Raw genomic sequence first — 27,565 nt, 5'->3', positions numbered from 1 at the left:
TCTCTAATGACGTTTGGGTCTGGACGGTCAGACATTAAAGTACGTCGCGCGGACCTTTTCACGCGACGTAACAGCAGTCAAACAGTGTATCAACGGAATGCTAAATCAAAGCTTTCGAAAGTGACTCTTATCGGTATAGTCACAATTTACGATAATGTGTTACGCACAGACAATATAAAAATTTGTCTCGAATGGAATACGTTCTTCATTAGAAAACAATTTAATAGATAGACTCACGAAAATTCCAACCTGGAACTCGTGAACTGTTTTTCAAAATACACCTAACATTCTTGTATGTTTCTAGTATTTTTCCAATTCATCGTGATATCATTCTTCGCGAATTCATATTGCTCGCATTCTAAAAAAACACTTACCAAAATCCTTACATCTGCAAGGAAACGTGCAATCGAAACGTGTAAATCTCAGCTCTCGCTCATTTTATGATCGCTCTATATTTTTATTCGTGGTGTACGTATACGCGTGAACCTTGAAGCGAGATACAGTTTGGCCAAACGAATTTGACGAGACGCGTCTGGAAAAGGAAAAATAATTTAATAAAAACCGGTTGACTATAAACCCTTTTATAACACGGTTTCAATCACAAGCTGGCCAGATTGGATATCACGTTACAATGGTATTTATTCCCGATGATGACCCGTTACGACGACCGGATCCATACGCGACAAGACAGAGCTAGCACCTCGTAAATCGAAGCCCAAGACATTTAGGATCATATTAAATGAGGCTAAGTGCGATAGCGGCCGTGATAGGATTAAACAAGATATATACAGTGGCCTGGCTATCTAAAGCTTGTGTATAATGTGTGTCCACATTTTTCATGAATTAATACATAATAAAGCGGAGAGACCACTTAGCGTCTCGTAATTTTGGCAAAAGTACATCGTAAACACTGACGAAATATGATTGCATAAAGAACAGAACCTGCTAATTTCGAAGAAAGTTTCGTGTACGTTTTGAGTGGAATTTCAAAACTTTAAGAATGTAATATAGTAGGAAACAACAATAACGAGGACAAAGAATATTTTTTCCAAGCCACTTTTACGTGGAAAAATAAATTTCGATCGTTATTCGATGGTTAAGTATTCGACAATCTGGCGAGCTGTAAGTATTCGCATTAAAAATAACGAGATGAAACTCCAGGAATACGAAGGTACGGGAATGCGTGAAGAAAACGTTCGTTTAATCAATTTACTAGCGTCCATGGCAGCTGTTACTAAAAGCCTGTTGTTCAATCTAGCAATGTGAATGGAAATTACAATTTAAAACGGGTAAAATACTTCTGGACAATCTCTTCCTTTCTCTTTTTCTTTCTTTCTCTTTCTCTCTATCTTTCAACTCACGGCTGCAGTTAATAAAATTCTGCATAGATACAGTTTCTCTGGTTGATGTGATTCACGCTTGGAAATATCGATTTCGTTCGTTCGAGAATATAGCAGTCTTTTTCGTGCGTAAATTGAACTAGGAAGTTTCGTGGACGGTGCTACGTACGTTGGTGGAATATCATTGGCGTCATTAAGCTTCGACTATCGATTTTCAAGTTGGTTGGCGTTGCGACGTCATTCCCCGGGGCATAAAAATTTCGCTTTATCGATTAATACAATCGCGCCTATTTGTTTTAGAAGAGGAACTAATAGAGAATTTTTATTTTTCGAGCTTTTTCTACATTGCAATTTAACTTTGTTACGGTTTAAATTTTGGATAATTGAATTTTATTTTAGCTTCAACCGAGAAAAAAGAACTTTCAACTATATGGAAAAATTATTATAGTATATTGAAACGGGGGCGCGCTTATTGATAATAATTCCTCTCTCACTTTCGATAAATTTTCTAATAATAGAGAAATATAGTTTGGGCGAAGAGCCCTCAAAATAACAGAGCAGAATTCATTTTTGTCGAATGATGGAATATTCGAATCCTTACACACAGAAGAACGGAAAAGTTGTGGATTTAGAATTATCACGATCGTCATGAGGCACACGAGTTAACTTTCAATTAAATAAGCAAACATAGAACTCGATTGGGAAAATAATTTACATCGTTGGTATTAATTCGTCGAATTGATATTTTCAATCTTTCCGGTATCACCTGTACGCAAGTTAATTTCCATGGAAATCTTCACAGCACCACATTTCCTGGATATTTTGATAATTAATTGCTCGTGTATCATTTAAAAAGGCACGTGTAGAATGCGTTGCACGGTACCACGCATGTTACCTAACAAGTTTTAATAAAACCCGGTGAAAATCGATTAATTACTGCGGCGGAAAATTCTGAAAACATTGCATTGCACCGCTCTACTTCGTTTCATGGTTCTCCATACAGGCACAAATGAAATAATCAAACTACGATTCTTTCCAATACCAGCGAAACGATGCACGTGCGTCCCGCTGATGTAACAATACATTGTTATTTCGCAGAGGTTTTCTTATTACGTGGTTCTTTTATACCAGATACAATACCCGCGAGTTGTAAAATTATTTCAAAGACGCGAGTTATGAAAATTGAATTGGATTGTACGTGGTTGGTATGGATGAGAGCAGATTGCGAGAAAAAACTCGGATTTCCTATCAAGAACCGCACAAGATTAGCAACGTTTTAACGACTTCCGATGATGGATTTCGATTTCGTAGAAGAAGAATCGTGAAATCGCATGGGGGCTACTAATTGGGGCGTTGGCAAAATAATCATGCATCGGACACATGGTCGAATCGAAGCAACGTTATTCGTTTCATTTGCACTTGCTAAATTTGTAAATAATTGCTAGTTGCGGACAACCGGTCAAATCGATTAGTAAAATCCTTGATTCCTTTCTTCCTGTTAAAATAGTTAAAAATAGTACTGTTTTAAATATTATATTAAGTGTAAACGCGCGAAGTAAACGGTCAGTAACCATGGAGATTGGAAACATGAATAGAGATGAAACAGAAAAGAAATAGTCTTATTTTTCCAGCGACTGTATAATTCCAAATCATCAGAGAAGATTACACTTTTCAATCAATATTCGATTAAAAGAGAGTTCATTTTGAAGACTTATTCACAATCGAGTTTATTGCTCGCCGCATTATTGTTCTTGTCGAGTAAAATAAAAGTAAATAAGATGCGGAAGAACGCGATGCGGAAGCAATTTTCTTCCATACAGAATAATTTAGCAACCTAATGCTATTAGCCAATTGACAAGCTGCAAATTGTACATGTATTTTTTACAATTTCACAGTTTTACGCGATATAAGATAATTGCATAACATGCAATTTCCAAAATTTACATTTAAAATTATAATTTATTATTATCGATCACTTGTAAAGTATCATTAGTTCAATCGTGCAAGGTGGACAGTTCCTATTACCCAAACTAATAAAAAGAAATAGAGAGGATTAGCTGGTGAACCTTTTTCATTGGAACTGCTCGATTATCCGAAATCCCATGGTCCCTACTCGGACAAGTGAGATTCCACTGCATTACCTATCTTTATAGTCGGACGATATGCGTGTGCAACAAAATTTCCTATCTGTGGTCGGCAGAATATATGAAGATAAGAGCAGCATGGGAGAACCGAGATTATTTTACAGACTCGGTTTCTATGAAATTGCAGTATAAGAAAGAAAAGGAGAAGGTAATCCAGTCTTCGAGTATTTACAGTCTTCGTGTGTCCACTCTCCCTTGGGTACAAAGAATCCTCTGTTTCATTGCTAAACGGCACTGTCAGCGCTTTTGTCCTCCGTCTGACTAATATCGGTTTCTACTACTAATCTCATCCAGCTTCGCCGATATCCATTGTACTGGAACTATCCTTTGAACTAGTCCCCTGAATTCTGATCTCTTGTTATTCATCGTATTAGGATAATTGTAATAAATGGGTAAAATGATTACAGTGTGTATCAAATTTAACAAATTGAATTCTTCCGTCATCATCTGAGAGAACTGTGATCGCCATATCACTTGGAACGTTTCAAAACTCTGAACTCGTGCAAGTTTTTCTGGAGCTTAATAATTCTGTCGAATGAATGGTGCTTCTTTGACCGGACTGATTATAATTACGGTGGCACAGCTGGTTTTAATATTCTATATTTTAATTCGCTTATTTGGAGCTTGATTGAAGAAAAACTCCGGAAATTCTGGGATTTCGAATACAATTTTCGAATACAATTTGTCATCAGGTAACCTATTTATATCTCTCAGATACGTAATTCAAAATTGTAATATAAAATAATTTTTATTCAAATGACTGTAGCTTCTTTTTTTAATCGCGAGTAAAAAAAACGAGACTGGCCTGTAAAACTATTTCTCAATGATTTTATGGCACAAAATCGTTGACACAGACGTTTTATATGTATCTTAAAAGATCATATATTTAAGGATAAAAATGTTGAGTAATTCGTGACAACACAACGTCCGAATATTTCGAATATTATATCGAAAAAAGAGAGGTTTACGGGAAATTGAGAAAGATGTTGGTCCTTTTAAACTGAAAAATATCACGATATTTGGCCGTCAAGCGTCAACGCCGTTCATCGCACGCAAGTGCAATTTTTTCAATCCATCAATCCTTTCTCGATTGACGCGTTCACTGTAAAGCTAGATGATAAAATGAAGTTCCGAGGACGTTAAACAAACTTAATCCCAGTAAGACGATGATATCTTCTCGAAAGAATCACAAAAGACACGGAGATACTGCCGTTAAAAAAAACAATTTGGTTTGAGGAAATATGTCGATAGGCTTAAAGTTGAACTAACCTAAGCTTCTTAACCCCTCTTACGAGCTTGACTATGCTACACCATAACGAGTAGAAGGATTAGTTAGGTTTGCTCGACTTTTTCTTTGTATTCGTCGGACAACGAACTAGTATGTAATATGTAATATATATAGAAACATCTTGGCAGTATGTTTTTCGAGAAATCGAATAAGCCGCCCCAATAATTCTGTCTGGTTATCCCTCAGCAAATATCATTTCTATCGTCGATAAATTAATTTTAAACGTCTCATTTTCTCAACCAGTTTATCAAAATTTGATGGACATCATTGACATTGTAGAATCTTTAAGCGAAAATAGAAAGCTCGAAACATAATGAAACGTGTGGGAGAATGGCATATTGAATTAAATTTCTTATTACAGTGGTATTTACGTACCTTTAACAATGGACGAGGGAAACGCGAGCGAAATGAGTTTACGGTTTAGCATCGTGACGGGGGTAAATTAAAAACGCCATCTCTACATCCGAGGAAGTTACATTACAACAAAAGTTACAAGCAAATTCTACGCTTTCTGGCTTAATTAATACATTCTAGATTGTACAAAGAGCTAACTAGAAAGTCACGTGAATACGGAACACTGGTTTTTCGTTTAATTAAAGCGTCTCGAAAAGCTCGTTCGAAGAATCGAGTTAAGTGTTAAGAACTCGGATTAAATAGTTAATGACACAGTTTAATCAATTGTTATTTACTTTGTGAACACGAACGTTTTGATAACAAGCGGCTTGTTAGTTGATATTTAACGAATCTAGAAATGCATTTTAATTTGTAGTACATCTGTCACATCTCGGCAGTGCCTTAAACATTCTTTCCAAACGAGATTTCTTTGAATTCGAAAAATCGTTACTTTCACTAAAATTCTACCGTTATATTAAAGCGTTTCCTTTTGATCATCAAGTAGCGTAAAAGTTAGAAAATCACCAAAAAAGCATTTATCATATTTTTCCTATGTAACATTTAACAAACTTCGTTCGGAATATATATGTAATATCGTGGACAAAAGGCCTAAGATATCGGCCGAACCGTAAACAAAGTCGCGAAAGCCGCGGCATCGTCGGGTACATCAATGCGGTCCTTTCAAGTGGATAGTTTCGCGGAAAGGGGCTGCGTGACCCTGGTCACGGGCGTTTCGGGACACGTGTCCGATAGGACGAGAAAAGACACAGAAACGCTAAAGGCAGTGTTAGTTGAGAAGCCGGAGAGAACGGATGCAAAAAGCGTGCAGTTTGAGTGAGAAGCGAGAGCGAGCGAGTGTAGAAGCCGGAGAGTGTGAATCGGGAAGTCGAAAGCCGCGTATGAAAATAAGACGTACGACAGCATTGTAATCATTTCGTTGCTTCGAATATTATTTATTAAATCAAAACATCATTACCCATAATAATCCATCATTACCCAACATAAAGACCCATTTAGATACTACATATATGTATCGTTATATAGTCCACAACTATTGTTTACTAAATTATTAACCGTAAAAATAAATTTCTCGCGATTACTGAAAGAACAGTTTTAGATAAGAAACTGAATCATCAGCGATGTTTGCGTAATTAGTGTGACGGTAAGGTTGACTTTCGTCTTTCTTGAGGGTGGCCCCCATAAAAATATCGAACTGAAACCTCCGGTAGTCTTAAAGCTATTTTCACCAGGCTATGAGTAAACATCGAGCGGGAGGATCGTAAAGTTGAGAAAGTGGCTGCTTTTGACCGTCGGCGGCGTTGATCCACCCTCTATAACTGCCAATAGAGGGTTGCGCATTGCCACCAGTGTACGTTCTGTTGTTTAGACTGCGGTATTATTCCAGAGAACATTTATGTGGTTAGTACGCCACAAAATTTAGATATTCGGCGCAGTACCGAGATTGCATGTCAATATGACGTTTCAATATCTCCATTAAGTAATTAAATGAAGCCTGCCGGCGAAATATAAATTAACATCTTTAATAGGCAATATACGCTATTGTACGGAACCATTTGAATTGCCATGTGCACTTGCGGTAATGGTATACCAATTTTTCCAAAATGTATAAATTAATGGCAAATCAATGACTAGAGACGGTGATTAGTGTGTTCTCGTGAAATTGGAAGATTATAAACGCAAATAATCTGTTAACGAGGATCGCGTATAGAATTAGATGAAACTCGTATTAAAGGAATCAGGATGAAAAAATATATAATACAAAGAAATGAACCAAAGTTGAAATTAATCAATATTCTTTAAAAAATGCGTCGTTGTAAATTTACGAAATTTGTCTACGAAGAATTATGAATTGATCGCTTGGCTCTTCTGATAGTTCTGACGTTATAGAAATAAAAAATAATCTTCTTCTCAGATAAAGTACACTATCACGTTGACATACTTCCGGATTTTGGATAATTCTGCTGGAAACAGCGTTAATAATCTTCACGTGAGTTTAGAAGTACCTCCTTTATCTGACTCGTAGTTTACGAGCGGTTTGAAGATAAAGAACTTTTTAAAGTATGTTTTATTGCATTAATCGCTTGAAAACCATGCTGATGAACTCCGTAAATTGAAAAGCAGAGAAAAATAACGATATTACGTACATTTTTTAAACTTGAACTATGTAATTGTCTATACCAGCAGCTTTGATAAATAAACTTAAGGATATCAGTCAGTTGACTAATTGTAAAATTGCAAATTATTGCGCGAGAAAGCTGAGATAGTAAAATTGAAATGCTTTACTTTACTGAAATCATAGCAAATCTCTTGATCGTAATTTTTATGGACGAATTGCATCCTAATTGATTGAACGTTTGAACATTTTTAAGCTTTTATTATTTTAAGGTATATTAAAATACATTAGATGGAGATGATCGGACAAAAGGTATTTTACACGATTCGATCAAATAGTTGCATTAGTATTCATCGTCAATATCCGCCAGTAAAAGCGACACGAAATCATAGTGAATCCTTTAGTAAGACGTGTCCCAAGATCCGTCGCGTTCCTTTGCTCTTTCAAAGTTTATTTCCTGGTGTATCTCCGTCGTGTTCGTTTGAGAAACGTGCCTCAGCTTTCGATAAAATAAAGGCGGGGAACCGTGCGGATAGTTCCTTAGGAAATTGAAGAGAGTACCGACTGTTCCTGGCAATCTCTAAACATTCCCTTGACTACTAAACATTCCCTAATCCGTTTCCTACTTCCAAAGAAGAATAAAAACTTCGAACAAAACGAACTGTTGTTTGAGAAAGAAAGAGTATAATACTCCAATTACCCACCTATAAAACCCTACTTTGGGCTACTGAAACAAAGAGGATGAATAAAAAGAACAAAGCAGCGTAAGGAAAACAAAGCACGTATTGTTTCGAACTGACAAATAAAATCCAACGCTGCGCGCCGGTGTGATGAATTGGTGCTCTTGAAGCTTAAATACCGAACAGTTTGGAATTTATTTGATAGGTACATTCGTGTCATTTACATTCCATCTATTGTAGAGGATACCAAACTTCGAGCGTCCAATATTTGTTCCCACCGCTGAACACCGTATTCTGCATATTTCAATCGTGTTACGGTAGCGAGTTAGAGAGAACCAGAGAACTCCTGGCCTCTTCAAGATGTTCGATACACCGATACAACGGAACGAGATATTCAATTATAGGAAGAACACTTGGTGCACGATTGTAGAACAAGATTGAAGCGTGGTGGCCGATTATTTTCGTGAAAACAACCTACCGTTTGTTCCAAGTGTTCGTTCCAAGTATTCGTTCCAACTGTTCCTTCTGAACGTTCCTTCCCCTCATTCGTGCGAAACGTTTGTCCCAAAGTGTTGGTTCGAAAGGTTCGTCCTACACCCGACAGATCCATTTTTCGTCGTTGATATCATGCCGTCTCATCGTTCTAGGCGACGGGGAGAGAGAGAGAGAAAGAGAAAAAAGGCAACGGGATAAAATAACGTTCCCAAAGGATGGAAACATGGGATAACCAAGCCTCGCCTGGTAGCTTTTATTCGAATGGCAACCTTTCTAGACGTTTTTTTACACTCGCCCGGTCGTTTTGATTGCGTATTCTTCGTCGGTCGGTTGGTATTTGCTATTCGACGAAGAGGAGGGAAATAGTCGAGTGGTGAACCAAGAAATTTTAATATCACGTTCAACGCTCGGATTTCCGACGTTTTCGTATTAAAACGACCGGAACAGATTGCAATCACGCCGACGGCTACTCGGCAATTAGAGAGAAAACAGGCCAGAGACGACTGTTTAAAGTTGGATAATCGAGAAACGAAATATATGGGAAGAAAGTTGGTTATTCGGCCAAAGGAAAATTAATGTACAATGGATGGAAGGAAACGAAAGAACGTAACGATATATTCCTGAAAAGGTTGACAACAGCAGGTGTTATGGCGGAGCTTCGTGGAACGACGTTCATGTTTCTGAAGTGGAATAATAAACGCGATTTTTCCAATTGGATCCTTCCATATTTTGGACGCTTTATGGATTTTCGATGAATAATTCGTTGACAAGGCGAGGTAAGTTTATAAATCATTTTTGGAAATTCGTGACGATGACACGGGCCAACAAGAAGGGGAAAAGTGTATCTGGTTGTGAAAGATCGCCTTGTTCACCCGTTGTTGAACGCGTGAAACACTGCGAGCCAACGATGAATTACTACGAAGTGTTTTGCAGTGTGTAGTTTCTGTTCGTTAAACTGTTCGATCATGCGGAAATATCCATCGGCTTCGAATTCGATGCAAATTTAATCGTTGAAATATTTTCTGTAGGATACAAAGGTGATTTGACGTTTTATCGAAAATCGAAGAGCTGCAACGAATATTGCCCGTGCCTTTCTTCTCTCAGGAAAACAATGGATTGTTCGAGCGTTTCTAATTTCTCTTCGATACATTCCACATTTTTTTAAACAGAGTATTCATTAGAATACCCAATTCTTATAAATATATTTGGAATTAAATCGTAGAAAAATGATGTTTAATTAAACGATGAAGTTATTACAAAAGACTTCGTAACATTAGTAACAGTTGTTTGACTATAAGTCAAGATATAGATCATTCTGTATAATCTCGATTGCACTATATCGTGGGTTTAGCTTCTAACTCATAAAATGCATTATAATCTAAAAAATGAAACGATAGAGTGTCCAGAAATGAAAAATTTTCTTCAAAAGCACGATTCTTCTTTGTGTTGATTAATAATAGAATTAAAAAAAAAATTGGCAAGCATTTTGTTTGCCATGTACCTTACAATTCCAACGAATATGATAAAAATAATGTTTTTAATCTTTTTGGACATCTCATCTTGCCAAATGTTGTATCATAAGGTTTGTATCACTTCGAACCAGTCAGTGATTATGTTAGTTGATAAATCTTTTCCGCGACCATTTGCTGGGAACGTTGCACAACACAAAGACGTGAATGCAAACGTCAAAGCCAAACAAACGAGTCGCGCCTTGCAGAAGTTTCGTGTCTGAACAAACACGACAATCTCCTGCGGGAATGTGCAGGTTCGCGTAATACGTCTATTAATCGTTCAGTTAAGTCATCTTCATTCATTCGTTAGAAACAACTGTCGCAATTTGGAAACGTAGTACTCGAAATGTTTCCTCTTAAGAGTAGAACAAACGATGCAACAATCATATTATAACTTGTATATGATTTTTCTTTGCATTCGACTGCGGTGGAATTTAAACAAATTTAAAGCAAAGCGTAATTGCAAGATGCTGACTTCAAAAGAGAAAGTTTGACGTTAGTATGATACACCAAGCTTATTACACCTGTACGGTTCTTTTTCAAATGCGATAACGATGAAAATTTGTAAACTTTGTAATAACATTCGATGCACGATAGTAATAAAATTAGATTCATAGGAGAAATGTTTAATGCTACAGTTGTGCATCAACCTTATTGCGCCATATACGATCCCTTTTTGCAATCCAATAAAATTTTCCAAAAATTTGATACAAAGCGTACTAGTAATAAAATTAGCCTTAAAAAATGGGTACCATAACGCAATAAAATTCAATATGACAAAAATGATAAAACAACAGGTTCCAGATTTTTTATTTTTACAATTATTAAAATTGCATATTTCTCAGTGATAGAGAGATAACTAACCGCTTTGTAATGCTTTCGAAATTCTAATCGCTTCGGCAAACTTCCATCAGATCGGCGCTTCAACTATTCGACATCATAAATTCAGCCTTCGTCTGCAGCTATCGTCGATAGCTGCATACCTGCAATCCTATTATCGAACTTCTCATCAAAAAATCATTAGTATCGCTTATCCAACGAACCAACGATTGGAAACAAAATGGTCGAAAGATCAAAGTCGTGGGAGAAGCAACTTAATTCGAAGTTGACAGTCGTAATAGCTAGTTATCGAATTCGAGAGTTCAAATAGGCTTTAATCGAGCGATTTTCTCCCACGTATCGAGCTGATGATCCGGAAGAACATAAAGCCAACTATTGGATACCAGTTTCCACCAAAATCGATTCTGTCGAAGCATCTAGATAGCTGTAACCGATGAACTTTGCCTTTCATATTGTTCCACTCTTAATACCAATCGAGAGTCTCATATTACTATTGATTTGATGAACTGTGTAACCATGTCTCGTGACGTGTACAAAGATTTTGATTCAGACAAAGGTTTGTAACAGCTAGATTTAATTAAGAAACAAATAATTTGAAAAGTAATCAGCATACAATTGTATTATATCAGAAAATCTTGTGATGAAAGTTTTGTCGAAGCGAAGAATATTGTTATTGACCTAAATTAGTAAATTTGCAGCACTTTGAATAACTAAAATAATCGAGAGTTTCGTAGTAATGAATTAGTATATTAAAAATAAACCAGAGAACAGAGGATTAATTGTTTTAGTAACGAGTTCTAACAATGAACAAACAACAGTTGAGAATATTTAATCTGCAAAACAGTGCCAAAGTAGTCGAAGTTCGAAGCGTCCAACTTTAAAGTTGTATCTTTAAAGTCGTTACTTTATATCGTCATTTATATCGTTGAAATTTCCAGAAAAGTAACAGCAACGAATTTACAAAACGATGAGTAATTAACTTTTCAAATTGTAAATTTTCTTTCAACCATCCAATTATTGAATTTCTAATGTTGTAATCTTCAATTAGAATGTTGCATCCAAATTCTTCACGATAAAATAACCTACTAATTCCTTTAATTCTTGTACGCAGCACGATGTAATTAGATGAAACTTACACCCTTAGTCTATGTTAATTGGTGTCGTCCTTTGAAGATACGATCGTCGTCGTTCCTGACATCGTTAATCTCATTCGACAGCGTCCCTTTAACATTTCTCGGGAACAACCAAAGAACACGAATGATTACATCACCGATCAGACATGAAATGAAAAATATGCTTCTAATTAACGTTGTTCATAACAAATAATATTTTTTCTCCTCATATTTTTAATCGTCGTACGAATCGCTACAGCCGATGAAACTCAATTTCTCCTCGCTGCTCGATGATTTTTATCGCTACTCAGAATGAAAAATCTATGTAATATGAATCGAACAGTCCGCGCTATAATTTATTCTACGATATAATTTATCCTGCGATTTACCATTCTGTTCTACGAAGACTCATGGAGTTTAATAAATCTTATTTTAAAGGAGAGAAGCAACTGTAAATCGGAAAAGGACGATGGAATGGTTTTCCACGTCTCGTTATTTCGTTCTAGAAAGATTCGTGGATAAAAAGAAATTAATAAATCCCATTCTAAAGAAGGGACGAAGGCATACATCGAAAGAGAACGGTGAAGTGCTTTTTTTTTATCATGCATCCCGAACTTTATTCGAGTTTCAAATACATACTACAGCGAAGTTCGCTCGGTAGGATTACAATGGATCGTATAAGCTTCGAAAAAGACGACCAAGTTGACGTTTTCTGATTGATAAATCAGCTCTTTTTTTCTTTTTCGCGGCGAAAGCGTTTCGACGGAGAATTATGGTGATCCAAGATACGCTTTGCTGTGAAAATCTTTAGATCTCGCCTACTCTCCGTGAAAATCTCTTTTAAATATAAATGAGACTCAGCTTTATTCCAACAGGGTTCCTTCGAAAATTGGAAGAAGATTGATCAAAAACCATATTTCCACAAAAGTCTTTCGACTCTGACGAAACTACAACATCACTCGTGTAACATTAATCTATCAAATTCAGGTTTAATGGTAATGTTTAAAGGGGAAGAAAGAAATCCACGTTTAAATTAGTTGCTAGACTGTCGATCGATTTGCATTTCCATCGTAATTCGAAGTACATCGCGGCAACTTCATTGAGGGAACGTTTCGATATCTTCGTCAAATCCGGTAGCAAGCTGGAGCTTAAGCTGACGCGAAATATTTATAACTTTTCGATCACGTACGAAAAACTACTCGACTATATCTCTATTTTATCCAACGAATTCCCTTTGTTCGGATCGAATTACGTATATTTACGCATCTCTCCTATGCTGTCACTTCCATGACAATGTTTATTAACCTCGACCCATAGAATTATTTTCCCCCCACGTTGTATTGTGTCACCATATTCCATGTTCCGTAATTTGAATTTCAGAAAAAACACGTTCATTTCTTTTTATAAAAGCAAGCTTTACAACAGCGCCAGTTTGCATTGTTAAATACAAATATTTCCATATATGTACAATCGCATGGCGAAATTTGATTTACGAAATTAATATCGAAATAAATTGATATCGAAATAATTTTAGCGACAAGCGTATTAATTGTTTATGTACAGGGTGTCCTAAAATTCAATAACCAAACGTTTCTAGCGCATTATGTTGTAATACGATATGTTTACAATCAAGGAAAAAATATTTATTTGACTGAAAAGTTGTAATAAAAGTCACGGAATGGACTTGCGATTACTGTGCTATAAAATGAGAATAGTTTTATAATCACTAGTCAGACTATTAGACTATTTGTTTGGTGTAGATACTCCATCTCAAAATGTTCACCGTTCGATACCAACCTAATAACGATAAAAGATTAAATTTATTTCCTCGTAAAACTCATTTTAATCGTGCTTCATTTCAATGTATCAATCAACTCTCTGTATTAATTCAAAACACGTGTATCAATATTTGTTCGATGTACCTTTCTTTTTAATATAAAAGTGCATATTAAAGGTCAAAGTATTTTCCACTTCGTGTTTCGTATTTTTATTATACCTTTTTAATAAAGCTTCCAACAACCTGGATTTATATTATACCACATTTTTTGCTTGATTATAGCTGCAGAATTAATTTGCGAAAGTAGTGAAAAAAATGTCTGTTAGATCCTAAGACGGACCTGCCTTTTTTCTATAAAAAAAGTAAAATTGACGGAGTTCCGAACGATCCATAACTGATGAGGAATTAACTTATCGAGTACGGCGTGGTAAACGATCAACAAACGAACTTTCTGATAAATCATCAACATTCTGCACAATTCCATTTCGCAACTTTGTGTGTTTTAGTTATCCGATCAACATCATAGCAAACGAAAGTACACTGTCTAAGTGCGAACGAAAAAAGTTTCTCCTCTTCGTGGCCATTAATCATTTTGCAGACAGAGAATGGATTAATCATCGAGGGTAAATTAAACAAGATACTCTTTTTCTGTCCAGAAACCTTTATCTCGCGATCTAACGTCGATATCCTTGGACTTGCTCAAAAATCGAGACGACAGACGTCGTGGAGAGACGAAATAAAACGAAAGAAGAACGCGTTGAATTAGACAAAGAGGAGTAACACGTAGGGAAAATCGGACTGTATTGTAGCGATGCTTCCTCATAGACGTCATGTACCGGTGAACTACATATCCAGGAACATGAAATACGTGGACACAGATACGTGGTTACCTCCGTGAACGAAATTTTTATCAGTAGAAACTTTTTACCAACAGTTTCCCTTACCTGTGAATAATACAGTTTACGATTTTTGGACTGTGACCACGTACAGTAATTTGGCTGTTATAATTACTATATATTATACGTATATACACATTTCGCGTGTATGAGATAAATTTTGTTGGTCGTGCATATTATCACTAGATACTAAGTACTCGTAAAATTTCATTCGTTTTATTATCAAACTTGTCATTGTTATGCGAGAGTATTTATCTATACTGGTACTTTGTAAGTTGTAAAATTTCCCTCGTAATATTAATAATAGCTAGAGGACCCTGTAACATCTAGTGGAATAACGAGAAACAAGATAAGTCGTTGAAAAAGTATATTGTCCTAAATCATGTCCAACTAGATCTTCATTTGAATACATGACATTTCGTATGCTTTAAACTAGTAGAAAAAGAGCAACAAAATTTCGAAAGTTTTAGTTCGATAACCAAAGGATGAAAATGTCTGGACGAAAATATTGGAGATTCGCTCGCGTCAAAAATTCAATAAATTACCATCCGGAATTCGGCTGTTTGTGCCAAGTGAAATTTTCAACGACCTGAAAGTCAGCACGTTCCATAGCGAGAAGAATCCTAAAGACGTCGGATCGTGAGAACGTTGATTCTCTCTGGACGAACGGAATTCCGAACTGCCATAAATCCTCAGAATCTTCTCTCGTGAATTTTCGCTGGAACTCATTCAACCGTTTTAATCACTCAACCGCAATTGTCGTGGCGAGAATGATGACTCTTGCGGTCACAGGATGAATCATTCATGTTCCTGCTAAAAAAAACTTTCTTATCGAAGCTATAGATTCGAACGTCACGCGACAACCCTGGCAAGCCGTAACATTTCGAAACTGGACCAGCTTGAACGACAAGGTAACGCTGAAATAAATTAAATCGCGATAATTAAGGCGCAATGTTAAAACAAAAATCGGAATGTAAAAGGACGGCTGGTTGGAAATGACGTTCCTTCGAGGAGTGGCTTTCGCTTTTATTGTTCGAATCCACGGATTCGCGTAGATTCTTAACCTCTGACGAACGTTTCGCTGGCAAGAGGGTCACTTGAAGGGGTTGAAAAGGGTCAAGAAGATGTCGACATTAAAATTCACGCTCCCTGAGAATTAAACGCGAAAACCATCTATAAAAAAGGTTGAAAAAGTTTTGCTTCTACGAATCGTTCTGCAGAAAAAGGCACGGTTGCAGGAGAAGTGTTGTTTTACAACCGGTCGCGTAATTCGAGAGTTGCCTTGAAGGCAAAATCTCGGCCGAAGCTCGTAAAGGGTGGATTTTGCGCGTGCAAATGGTACTAGAATCAAACAGAACCGAACCTGATCCCGTTCTATTCGAAAGAAAATAATAAAAATTGTTTGTAATAGTTTCTATTTTTTTCGAGAACGATACGAATTTTCGCAAAATTGAGCTAGAGGAAAAAACTGAACTAAAAATGTTTCGCTTTTTTATTCTCGTAGCTTCTGTTGACATTGGAAATTAGGTCGGAAATAAACCAGCTGTAACGGGTAGCGAAATTGAAGTTGTACAAATCGCCATACTCAACATACTCAATTAGAGGAAATCAAAGCTGAACGTAAGTTCCGGACCTGGTATATTTATCTTCAAATGCTTTTTGTATTCTTTCGTTTTTTCCTACGCTGTTTTGTTGCTCTTCTAGATTTCGGCGCACGTTAATTCTCATTTCGCAGGATAATCTATGAAATTCTCGCGTGGAACGTATACAAAGGGGATTTTTGCCGACATTACCAGTTTATCTCAAGATTTAGGGTTACTATCCTTTTGCTCTTTTCTTTTACCACCCGTACGAAACTTATTAAATCCATTCAGGATCGTAGATCGTTCAGTTTCCCCTTGTTGAAACTTTGCTTTTTATAGAAAACTTCTTTCCTCCTACAATATATACTTGAACAAAGTTGTTTCATCCGCAGCAAATTAAGTCGCTAAACAGTAAAGAAACCGTAACTCGTTTTTATTTCTTACTTAACGTTAACGCTTCTGATAACGCGTTTCGCGCTCTGTTACAGCAAAATTTCCCGACGAATAAGCTACATAGAACGTGGCAACGACTAATAAATGCGATACTCCTCTGTTTTTTCGAGCTATCGAGATAATCGGGGTGGTTAATGCGGTATAACACTGGGAGTCAGAGTTATAATAATGTATATTTCCAACACTTTATACAATCACACAAAGTAGTAACGCCGTTGATTAAGATACAGATAACGAGAGAAGGGTTAGTCTTGGATGAGAGAAGGAGAGCTTTAGGCGCTCTAGGCCCTTGAGAGTTATAGGAACTGTCGGAGTTCTGGATAAGTGAGAGCCTTAGAAGACTCTAGGCCGTGTAGGCACCTTGAGAAATGATGAAGGAACTCAGAAAGATACAGGAACGGTGAGAGTTATAGGGATTGTGGGAACTCTAGACACCGTGAGAGACGATCAATCTCTGAAGCTTATTCTAATGTGAATACGGAGGAAAGCTTGGTATGGGTGTGCCCTTTGAACGAAGAACGCGGATTCGTTGCTTACATTTTCAGTTAGTAAAGTGAGGGAAATAATCCGCGATGTCGATTGGTTGGGACCAATGTTAGGAAGGAAGAGAGGAGGAAGAAACCTCCTACGAACTTGGGTCCTAGGCGACATTGTTTATAGGGAAACTCAGATTTTCCGTTAGGTATATCTCCGCTTTCTTCGTAATTCTTAAGAGCACATAATAAACCCAAGGACCTTTCTAAAAACCGGCCGAAAACACTTCTGGAATTAGAAAGTCTTCTGGCAAACAGATGTGCTTAGACCATGTGTGCGAACAATGCAGCTAGAATTGCAACTTTATAGTGGGTCCTTGGGCCTATGGAGTGTTAGAAGGACGACAGGTAGACCGTTGGTTGGCAAGCCGCGCGGGATGGCGTGCAGATGTGTTGCGCGGCGTAACATCCTCAACGAGATTAAATATAAGAAAAAAAATCCAAGGCTTTGATACGGTTTGTTTCTTCTGAAACCAGGTAATTCCTGCCCTTTTATTGCCAGTGAAAACGAACACGCGACTCATATTCCGATATTATCTTCGATATGGTTGCTGTCGTGATAGGCTAAGGGAACGCGAGACTGTTATAGATGACTGTTAGATGCGTCAAATAAGGTAGGAAAGGTACATTTTGAAATTGGTAAATGATGAATATCACTGTAACTTATTGTCGTCTTGTGAACTCAACATACGACCTCGTTCATAAATATTATCAACGTGTACAAATTTCCTAGTAATTTTAATCAGCAACCGGAGTTTCAAATTCGTAAAGTTTACGCAAAGGATCGATTTGCTCGTAATACCAACGTGGTGTCACCGGACACTTGGTCTGCATTGGACAACACGTTAATGCTACAGGATGTGAAAGTGTTAAAATAAAGTTTCCGAGGCTTACTTAACTTTCTGTACGTGTCCTAGTACTCATGGACAGCGATGTATATTTTTTGAATATGTATATTATACGAAATTGAAATTGTTTATGTAAAATGTGTATCACAATGTTTCACACATACAGAAACCATCTCTTTTACTGCATATTAATTATTGAAAAAAAATGTATCGCGATATTGCACGATAGCTTTAACGTAGAATAAAATTGGCCTGGTTTCCATTTCTAATTTCCCAGTTATATTATGTTCTATTCGAAACAAGCTTACGTGCTTCTGAACTTTGACGTATAAATCAACAACGACAAATAATATTAAATTATCATTTAAATCTGCCAGAAAAGAAGAATCCAAAAGATGATGCGAAAAGGTTTTATTACAACCTTTCTTCCATCTCTGACAAAGGAAACGTGAATTATTAAAAGGTTTGTCATCCAATAAACTCTACGAGAAAGAAATCGAACAAACTAGTGGTTTGCACGCTGATCGTAACATTATCGTTCACCATATTATCGATGTCGATTAATTTAGCTCAAAATTATCGTCCAACATTTGCGAAGTTTATCGATCACAATGTAGAAAATCAAACAACACGATTGTATTATTCATTCTCGAGGAAAAAATTATCGTGTTCTTAAACAGTCACGATATTACGAAAGTTCGTGCCACCTCGTTCAAGGATTAGACTTAGGGAAAACGATTTTCTGCATGTTATGTGGAAATAATCGCAATTTAAAGTCTCTTTGCTCCAAAACGACGTTCAGCTAATCTCGTTTGGTTTACACGGCACCCATTTGATTTAATGAGAGTATAGCTCACGTAGGTACCCATAAAGGCGTAATCAAAATTCCATAAATATGAAACACGCGTATAAACGTTGTTATCCGAAAAAGCCGAATAAAATTCAATGCATGCATCGTCGTAATTTCTAACGCAGAACATCGAACGACGAAAGACGTTGCACCTATTTATAATTAAGTTCAACGTACGTTTAACTGGCCGATTCGCCAGATTCACGTTTGATTTGGATCGCGCGCAAAGTAATTTTCCGCTTCCGATCTCGAATGGAACGTGCACTAACATGTCAGACATGTATACAAATTGAGATAACAGAAACATGATAACTTGATTAAAATTGAAGAATCACTAAGAAATTATCGAAACGTTTAAGAATTGTTATTTCATTTAAAACGTTAGACGATGAAGTCTCTCGTCCATCTGATGTAACATAATTAATGTTCTTTTTATACTTCTATTTCTTGATCTCAATTTTCATCAATTCTGATATTTATATTATTATTGTATCACTTGTTATTCGATTCCATGTACACTGCAAATGATTTTACGATACAGACTGAGATTTTGAGTAGAGTTCTTAGCGTACATCATCTATTAATTCACTTTCAATCCTTTCAACAGAGTTTAGATAAGAAAACAGCCAAAGAGAGATTAAAAGAAAATCGGAGATATAAAATGAGAATATAAAAATAGTACTTTGTCTTAATAATTATATTTACACCTAATCTTCCAAATTGCGAAGCAGCTACAAGAATATCGCCATTATCGCTAGACCGTCGGCAAATTTTTAAAATCCTCTAACAGAGAACTCTATACCGTTCTGTTTGTCCCGCATCTCGAACACTGTTCTCTCAACATAGAATTCTTCGTTTTGTTGTTTCTAAAATTGGCGACTCCGCTGCAGCAATTTTTTAAAACTACGATTTACTTTTAACGTCTCTCGGGTTGTTTACGTTGGAACCGCATAGATTCATTGCCAATGCTACTACATTTGTCTTCAAAATTGCAAACGACTATATTATAAATTGCTGGGAAATTCTGCAGCTATCGGAGCTCGATGTTTCTCCGGGGACATTCAGAAAATTTCCCTTATTCTATACATCCGATATTTAGTTGTGTTAAACGTATATGTGACCACGCCACTCGCTCACGCGCCAGCTACGCTTTTTCTGTAAATCGTTGCCCACGTTTATAAGAATACATTTAAAACGCTTGACATTCGTCTTCGTCTTTGTATCACGTATGACAAACGCCATATTCCAATTATACAGTGTGTCAGTTTTATCTGGAAATATTTCGAAAACTATAGATGAGACAAGAAAATTGATTTTCAGGCAAATGTTATACAATTTTGACGGGGTCATATTATGCCGATATTTATTTTATGCTGGAATAACTTTGAAAAGCCCTGTGAAAGTAACGCTTGTGTTTTTTAAATGGGAACTATATTCTTTTTTTTTCATATTTTCATAACTGACGTTGAAGCGCTTCTTATTTATATTTTTTGCATAAACCCATATCCGGACATTAATTCTTAAGAAGGATGCGAAGTTGTATTAAACATCTAGAAACGACTAGTCGTTTCAGGGATAGTATTTCGGTGCATACACACGTACTCGCATAAACAGCTCTTTTTAGAACCATCAATGATGTATAAAGTCTACCGGAGAAATGGATAACGCCAATAATGTCGATATATCAAGTTTGAGATTTAATATTTCGATAATATTTTATGCGGAAAGTACGTAGTAGTAGAAGCAGGTAATGTTCTGAAAATGTTTTGATGTTGTATGGTGGTTGCAGGAACGTGGAATAAGAAAATATTGGGCTTTTCAAGGACTCTTCGGGGTGAAATAAACATCACCATGATAAACCCCTCGAAATCGTGTAATATCTGTTTTATTGTTCTCGAGATACGCACGTGTTTCCGGGTAAAGTGGATAAAACCGTAAAACGTTGATAAATGTATGTTCGTGTTGATTATGCTTAAACCAAAGAGTATTGCCCGTATGAATAAACGAATGAAACAAGATAAATTTCGAAAATTTGCGAAGAGAATGGGGAAACGTATGTTTACTTCCAGAGTCAAAAAGCAATTGAGGTAATAGGCTGATCGACGGCGTACTGAATTATAAAGCTGTTTTTTATCAAAAGAGAATAAGAAACTTATCGTGTTCTTTCCTCATAGTTTTCAGTTGTGACACTTTTAGAATATACGTGCGACACTACGAACGCAAGGATGTAACAATAAAGGCAGCTCGCGATCGTATTTTTCTAAAATCGAATTAGAAGATTCGAGAAAATTCCTTTGATCTCGTTCGAATCGCGAATGCATCTCACCACCGGTTTCCTAAATAATGTAATTTCTGAAAGCTTTTCATAGACCAGTTCGATGTTAAATTAATCGAAAGTGCTTCTGAGAGAGAACGAGTCGGTTTCTTACGCGTTGTCTGAATGCATCACGGAATTCTTCGTCGGTGCTGGCAACCTTTGTGTTACGTAATTCGTTGTCCATCTTTGCAACCTTTGTGTTACATTTTCATCGATTCGACGCCGTAAATGTGGCGATCGGGTGCAGAATGCCGGAAAGAAACGGGAAATTGGTCGTAAAAGGTGCGCGATCCGATAACGCGAGCTGGGGACGCATAAAAATACGAGTTAATCTAACCTTAAGCATCCTAAGCAAGCCACGATCCAAATATTGATCGTCACGGAAGCAAGGAGGCCAAACACGATAATAAGTCATGGAGAATCATTCTCCCGTGGAACGTTCAATTATCAAAATAACCGGAATGTTAAAATATCGTTAGAGACGTTCTATCGATCGAGGTTCAACGATCAAGACGGTAGGAAAATGCCATGGACGAAACCTTTACGTAGGAATTTTCCATTTAACATAAAACAGATCTCTATCAAAAGAACAAATCTGTGTTTGTTTCTCTGCACAAAATTAGCGTAGTAATTCACAATGAAAATCGATCAAAATTCAACGAAAAGCATAAGTTCTAAAGGAAAGGCGAGTTTCCTTTAAGTAAAATTTTCAGATTGAAAAGCATATAAATTTTTCACCACAAGGATGCAAGTTAGAAAATTTCCTATTCAACGTGTCACAATTCTATTTCGAAAGAACAATCCTAATTTGTTATTGAATCTGTCAAACAGATAACACGGTAGACTCGTATAGAAATATTCTAATGAAAATCTTAATCGAAACAAGATTAAGACAAATATAATGAACAAAATTTAAAAACACGAATAAAAATATAAATTTCCATATATTAAGTTATACCGGATAAATGCAAATTACAAAATACCCCTACGTACTCTAACACGTAACAGTCCTCGACAAAATAATTCTGATTTGTTTCTCTCTAGGAAATTGCCACTTGTAATGTTAATTAATCAGAATTTCTCGACTAATAGCTTTGGTAGAAATCTCTACCTACGCTCTGCTATCCCCGAAACGGCGTTCTTTGAATTTATTAATTGTAGCGTTAATGTATGAGTTAGGATAAATGTTACATTGTAAATAGTTTAAAGGAATACAGCTTCTGTTTAGTTTTAAAATCAGCAGACAACAACGAGATGGTACAGTTCTTACGAGACACGTAGGCTTAGGTTAAGATATGTGCATGTGTGTACAGCTAGTGCCTGCGTGAGGGTAAGGGAGTGTTCGCCAGTGAATGTTTCTTTTTATCTAGCGATAAAATAATAATTCAATTTCCAGAAATAGTCATCCGCTCTATCATCCTTAGATAGTTCAGCTTCTGTCTAGTTATATTAGTTAGAAAATGCAAAGCAAACTGCAAATTCCTAACCTCTTGTGTCCGATTCAAAGTTCGTGTCGTTGAATTTTCACGTTGATATCGAACATAGATGTCGTGGTCCGCGCGGTAACTTCGTCGGAGCGATAACTATCCAACGCGTATTTGCATACAATTTGAATAAAACGAAGGAGACATCATTGAGTGTCGAACAAGAAGATTAGTGACGAGATCTGGCATGTCAGTTACTCGTTAAATTAGCGGCACAATTTCGTGCGCGTAATTAAAATTGATCGTTTAACCGACGAGGGGGGCGTGTAATGCAATGACGTGACTATAGACATCGCATTGTTAGATGCTGCGGTCTGGTCTCACGCGACGAAAAACTGTGGTTTAATCTAAATAGACTCTATGGAACAGATTGCCCGTAGCCAATAAAATCGATGAAAAGCACGCACCGTTCTTACAAAAACATCATTTACGCGATACATGCAAGTTTATCGATTAAAATGTACACTTTGTGCAACGTAACTGCGTCGGAACGTTAGGAGTTGATCGACTGTTTTACCGATCGAACGTGCAGCTTTTATTTTTGAATTGAGCGCCAGAAATTCCACACATACCTAGAAATATCAATAGAGCAGAGTATCGTTACACAAACTTTTCCTCACTTTTACTTTGATCTACGCTTGATTTCCACGTCCCGTCATTGATCACACAAGACGCGCGAAAGGACAAAAGGAGGCAAAGTGACAAACGGGGCGAAAATCCGGGAAGGAAGATTCAAATGTCTCGAGGAATTTACGTGTCGTAGAATAGTGACAATTTACTTACGATTGATGAACGTCGTTTCGAGGGTGGCCGTAGCGGATACTGAACGAAAACCAAGAAATCGGCGAGAAAGGTAGAAGACAACCGCGTCTGCTCGTCACCGTGATACTACTGGCGGTGGTTGCTCTACCCACACCAGAAAGTGCGACCCAGGAAGCAACCCCCACCGGCCGTCGACCGGTCGCGATATAGCAAGCTACCCCTGTGAATCGGTGATCCTTCGATTTCGATCAACCTGATCGAGTTTCACCATTGACGTCGTTTACCACGTTGATGTCGAGGTGGCCGTCACGCGGTAACCAAGCATAATTCATTCCATCGATCAGATCTCGATGGAAATTAATATATTCTACCGATAAGGAATCGCTGAATATAAGTTCGCATAGAAATGTTACAGCTACGGTGCATTAAATAGATTCTTGATTTATTGCGATGATATTCATGGAAAGTTAATATAATTGTAATGGCAGAAGGTGATGGGTGGATGCAAGCGACATTCAGTTACACGCATAACATGATATCGATGTGTAACATGTATACGTAGATGGTACTATCGTACTTTCGCGTTGAAAACTTTATAGTTCAATTCCATTGTACCTTAAGTCGTCCTTGGATTTCTGGCATACGCCCCTATAAACCCTAGAATATCTTAGGAATTTGCAGATCGTTTCCGAGTCAAGACATCGTGCAATTCGCCCCTCTCCTTTTCACGTTCTTTCTTTCTTTCTATCTCTTTCGTCGATAGAATTTTCTTCTCCAATACCTTCATTTATCGTTGCAATCTCTTTTAGCAATCTCTGCGCCTTTTGATCGATGATATCCGTTTGATTTTGTATCTTTACGTTGGTTTTTCTACTATTTCCTGGTATTGTAATTTCTTCTATTCGTAATCGTCAAAGTGTCTCTCTCATTTCTAAAATCCTCCTGATATTGTTACGCCCACTTAAACATTTATTTTTATTGTTAGATCGTCCTTTTTGTTACGCGTGTGCTGTTTTCTTTTTACTGCTAGAATTTTACTTTTTGAGATCGATGCTGTTTTTCACTGGTGGAGTTCTTTTTCTGGCCCAAATTGATATCTTCCGTGGGTGTTTAGGTTCTCGAAACAATTATTATAGATATTTATTAATCCATGTGCACGTAAATCGAGAAAGAGTATGAGAAATATTCATAACATCTATTGTTTTTACGGCAGAATTCACAATAAAGGAATGCATGCCATTATGGTTCACTAGATTGCTTGAACAGGATTAAAAGCTTTATGATTCTGTTTCATACAGATTGTATACAAACGGACTAAAACGTATCACGATACGGTTAAATATTGAAACAACTGCAGATTGTAGCGAATTAAAAAGTTGCTCGTCGATCTTTCAAGCGAAAAGATCCCCTATTGACTCTATTGCTGTACGATCGCCGATATTTTTCCAAATTAACGTGTGAGAAATGTTAGCCGAGTTATAATTCGCTTATGTGATATATGTATCGCACGTAGGGTGTGTAAAACGTAAAATTTTTTTAGTCAAACTATGAGAGCATAATCTACAAGTGAAAATAAGAAAAAGATATTACATAAAATTTAGCAGTAAACTATTTATGCAAATGCATATTTTTTATGGATATAAAATTGATTTAAAAAATGCACCCGAGGTAGAGAATTATTTTATTTATTAAATATAACAAATAACAACATTTCGTTAGTAAGACCTGACATGAACTTGTAAATAAAATACTCAAATACATTTTTTATGTTTTATATTCTGTGTATTTTTGCAGCTTGAAAATTCCCATAAATGTGTAAAAATAGTCGACCAACTCGTCATAAATCATAAATAAATAAATCAAATTTATTATATTGAAGATATCGCGAGAATATTATCAAATATCAACAACTAACTTATTAATTAGTTGTGTTAATTCTTCCTGCGTTGTTACTTTTATATATTCTGCAACAACAAATTTGTTCCCATGCGCATATTTTATATTTCAAACTGTGTTCAATAGTGGCTGATAACTTTGTAATAAAGCGTTTACTGTGAAATTCGCTACAACAGATTTCTCTTATTTTCGCTTGAAAATTCCCTTACCTTTTTAACGACAAAATAGAAAATACCTTGTATAAGAATTATTGAAGCTAAAAAGCGTGGTAATAGCTACGTTTCGTTGCATTATGATTCTTCTGAGAATACTCAAAACGCAAGGACTCTCGCAGTAGAATAAGGAGCCACGAACAGACTTACTTCATTCACGTGATCGTAGTTGTATTGAGGTGCACGTCAATGCCATCTGCACATATCGACTTAGCGGATTCCACTCCGTGTCCCATCGTAATTAAAACGGTTTAAGATAAAGAGTTGACATGCTTGAACGAGTCCTCGTCACCGGGAATTTATCCACTGTGCGAATATTCAAACGTCCATACGTACCATCGTAGTTGGCCTTAATTAAAATTTCTTAATCGCCTTCAACAGTGGTAAATGGAACTCATTTTGCGGTTACTTGAACCGCTATTTCAACCACATAATACGCAAATTGTTAAATACCGATGACACAATGAAGGATTAAGCAATAAAGAGGATGGAGAGAGAATAAGGAAGTCGTGAATAACTGAATAAATAATGATTTAAATCCTGTTCTACATTGTAGAGTGCATTGTGTAAAATATATTCCTTCTTGAACAAATTCACCAATAGTTCCGTAGATGTTATAACGACCGGGTAAAGAACCATAGTTTCGAAAATATCTAAGAGAAATGTTAGAATAAAAATTAAGAATTTCCCGCGTATTTATTTCCGTAATTTTGTCACAAATTTGAACTGATATCAGTAATTTCACAAAAATTACAAAAAACAAATTCACTGTTTCAAACTCTAAAGTTAGTGTGTTCCCTTGAACGACGTCAAATACAATTTTCGTATCTGGGAAAACCACTCGACTTGAATTACAGAACATGCTGTTACATAACACCAGGAGGCAAATAAAAATGTAATATTCGAAAAGACTTGTTGATGGAATATGAAATATCGTCCCGGTGGTTCGATATTGGAGTTTCGCGACTCGATTCGAACATGTGTTTGAATTTTGAATACACGAAAGTTGGCCGTCTTCTGAAATATGGATCAGTGAAGTGTACACCGTGTGGCCTCCAATGGAGGCGTTTTCTCGCCCCTCTCCCCATCCCTCTCTCTTTCTCTCTCTCTCTCTCTCTCTCTCTCTCTCTTTCTCTCCTCCCTGCCATTTCGTTCTCCGACCAAATATTTGGTGCAAACACTCGACTCTGATTTTATAATTCCGGTCGAGTGGGGCATAGCTCTTTCAAAGAAACTGCCTACCATTTCAAACTAGTGTCGTGCTTTTCCCACCTGGCCATATATGCATAGCTACACAGTGATCCGTGAAACGAATGAATTTACTGCGACGGAAAAAGCAACTGTTTGTTTCTCTTGCGGCACTAAACGAATCCACAGCGAAACAGGCGCCGCGAGGACCTTACGCCCTCGTTCGTTTGGCTAACCGATTATACGAGCAAACTTTTTTATCACGGTACAAACATAAGCCGATTATAGATCTGTCGGTTTAATCTGTTGTATGGCGAGATAGCAATTTTGTAAGTAAACTTAGCGAGGAGCAATTTTGAGGTATTATCGCTGTACGAATGAGTAACTTTAAAACTAGCACGCAAATCACGTCGAGCGAAAAATTTGCATGGTTAATTCGAAAGTTATTCGACAAATTACGGACAGCCAGCAAATGCTAAAGTGTGTCGTTTCGTAGATGTCAGTAACAAAAAGCTGGCAAAAATTTCGCTTGTTTTTCCTGGATCAAGCGTGTATCAGATGGCGTTCAAAGCTTACTTTTCATGGAAGGCATGTGGGATATTCAGATTCGTGTTTTATCGTTGGTATTTTACTCTTGCGGTAGAGAAAGGTGCGATTGTTCTTATCCAGGAGGGATAATGGAGCGCGCTGATTCTGGGTTTCATCGATCAGAATCTCCCGCATTGGGAATAATGTATGTAACGGCCACCAGATGGAGGCAGTGTTAGCTAACGGAAGCTATCTTCAACTCTCTCGTCGAATACTCAACTGAAAAGTTTGGCTTGCTTTT

The 27,565-nt window shown here is 36.9% G+C and overlaps 1 protein-coding gene and 2 long non-coding RNA genes across 8 annotated transcripts in view; 1 reads left to right on the top strand and 2 right to left on the bottom strand.

The window, feature by feature from the left end:
- Positions 1–27,565, top strand: part of LOC126927110 (uncharacterized) — a 332,444-nt gene that overhangs the window by 246,793 nt on the left and 58,086 nt on the right. The window lies entirely within an intron of this gene.
- Positions 292–27,340, bottom strand: LOC126927132 (uncharacterized). 3 transcript variants are annotated; one of them, XR_007715196.1, is made up of 3 exons: positions 25,572–26,223; positions 23,462–25,503; positions 292–532 (listed from the first exon to the last, which is right to left on the bottom strand). It is a non-coding gene; the product is annotated as an uncharacterized LOC126927132 (long non-coding RNA). The 3 variants fall into 3 exon arrangements; XR_007715197.1 differs by lacking the exon at positions 292–532 and adding an exon at positions 19,264–19,283; XR_007715195.1 differs by lacking the exon at positions 292–532 and having other exon boundaries at positions 23,862–25,503; positions 25,572–27,340.
- Positions 6,098–8,618, bottom strand: LOC126927149 (uncharacterized). The gene is made up of 2 exons (XR_007715221.1): positions 8,458–8,618; positions 6,098–6,553 (listed from the first exon to the last, which is right to left on the bottom strand). It is a non-coding gene; the product is annotated as an uncharacterized LOC126927149 (long non-coding RNA).

Source organism: Bombus affinis, unplaced genomic scaffold, assembly GCF_024516045.1.
Source record: "Bombus affinis isolate iyBomAffi1 unplaced genomic scaffold, iyBomAffi1.2 ctg00000075.1, whole genome shotgun sequence".
Taxonomy (NCBI): Eukaryota; Metazoa; Arthropoda; class Insecta; order Hymenoptera; family Apidae; genus Bombus; species Bombus affinis.
The sequence above is the reverse complement of the archived record's forward strand: the minus strand, read 5'-3'. Positions and strand labels throughout refer to the sequence as shown.